At 40.8% G+C, this 1,964-nt stretch overlaps 1 protein-coding gene across 3 annotated transcripts in view; it reads left to right on the forward strand.

Annotated features, from left to right (window-relative positions):
• Pacrgl (parkin coregulated like) overlaps positions 1-1,964 on the forward strand; it is a 16,443-nt gene that overhangs the window by 11,562 nt on the left and 2,917 nt on the right. The window lies entirely within an intron of this gene.

Below are 1,964 nucleotides of genomic sequence, written 5' to 3' on the forward strand. Positions count from 1 at the left end.
GAGGTTCAGTGTGGTTAGTTTATGTTAACTCATTACAGCTGCAAGGATAAATGTGAAAACGTCTAGTTTTCATCTTTCAGACTAAAATTTTCTGTTTTGTTGGGGTCGTATAATTTTTAAGATGATTTTGGCAGAAGTAGCCCTGGGTAAATAAAGACCTGTGTATGTCTGTGGTGGTCTTGGGGTCTTGGCAGTGTACTCTTACTAAGTTTTCTCTCTAATCTAGTTTGATGTTTTGTTTTGATATATGAAAAGGTCAAAGGATGACAAACCTAGCTCAACTCTCAAAAAATGCTTTTTAAAAATTGCCTATTTGTTTATTTCTGTACTTGGCTGTACTGTAGAGAAATCCCAGGTCCTTATGTGTGCTAACCAGGTGCTTCCTGAGCTCCCCACACTCCTGGTTCTCCATTCCCTTTCAGTCTGCCCTGTTTCCTTCCTCTGAGTTTTAGACTCTCCCTGTACATGGAAATGCCACTTCCACAGCAGTGCAGCAAGTAGACATTCTTCAGGAGTAGCTCTGCCAGGCGGTGGTGGCACACGCCTTTATTCCCCACACATGGAAAGCAGAGGCAGGTGGAGCTCAGTGAGTTCAAGGCCTGCCTGGTCTACAAAATGAGTTCCAGGACAACCAGAATAGTTACACAGAGAAACCCCCCTTTTTTTTAGAGTTGATCTGATTTTTTTCCTCCCAGCTTTTCAAGAGGAAGAATATGGACATATCATTATTATATGATATCATCAAAATTAATTATAGTCTCATAATCTCAAAGAAATATCAGGTAGTTAGCTTAATAATGTAGAACTTTCATTTTCCATATTTTCTAAATAATTAATTAGAAGAAATGTATATGATTCTGTACAGTTTTTCCCTGGCCATGCCTTAATCAGCTAATTCTGCTAATTTTAATAATCTTTGAATTGAATATATTGTGTTTGTGATGAGCACTTCATTTATGTGAAGGAACTAAGCCTCAAAAGGGTTGTTAGAAAATGTATTTGTGTGTGTGTGTGTGTGTGTGTGTGTGTGTGTGTGTGTGTGTTTGATTTTAAGCAGGAGATTGGTGTTCAGGCACCAAAGACGTGTAGAACCGGCCCCTAGCCAGACCATTGTCTCCATTTCTGATGAAGTACATACTTATCGATTCCCTTGATCACTCAAATCTCAATCCCAGATGTATTGTCCTTTTCTCCCTGCAAAATCCAGGTGAATGGATGGCGAATTTTAGTCCATAACTCTCCCTAGTGTTTGTCTGCCTCCAGGAGACCTTTTGAGGGAATGGGTCAGGCAAAAGGGAAAGAACCATCAGGGGACTTTTGTGGATGTCTGTGTTGGATTGGGAAAGTAGTTGTATTATGATGTAGATATATTTCAGAAGCCCAACATTGTTACTTGGAGCTCACCTGCAGAGGTTGTGGCCAATCCAAGGTTCTAGAGAGAGAGGGTGACTTTGTTGTTACTCAATTTTATTAGCTTTAGATATTGCTAATACTAAGTTTACAGAGAAGGAGGGTTTGTGGTTAAAAGGTATCTTAAATATTCCACAGTCCTCTTTACTGTTCCTTGTGTGTCCTATGTTGTATTTTAATAATAATTGCTGTCATTGCTAAAGAAAGTTTTCTAGGGGCTAGAGAAATGGTTCAGCACTTACTGCTTTTGCAGAAAACCTGGGTTCAGTTCCCTGCACCTTCGTGGTGATTCACAACCACCTGTACCTGCAGTTCGTAGGAGACAATGGGACCAGGAACTTTCCCTCATATATGCGCTAGCTTTTTGAAATGTATTTCCTATGGTAGGATGCCTTGCTCAGCCTTGATGCAGTAGGAATGAGTTTGCATTAACTTGATATGACATGCTTTGTTGACTCCCAAGGGAGTCCTTTCCTTTTCAATGGAGGTGGGGGAGGAGTAGGTGAGGTGGGTAGAAGAGAGGTGGGAGAAGGGAAGGGGGAGGGAGGGGAAAC

The sequence above is a fragment of the Microtus ochrogaster genome, unplaced genomic scaffold (genome assembly GCF_000317375.1).
Source record: "Microtus ochrogaster isolate Prairie Vole_2 unplaced genomic scaffold, MicOch1.0 UNK5, whole genome shotgun sequence".
NCBI classification, from domain to species: domain Eukaryota; kingdom Metazoa; phylum Chordata; class Mammalia; order Rodentia; family Cricetidae; genus Microtus; species Microtus ochrogaster.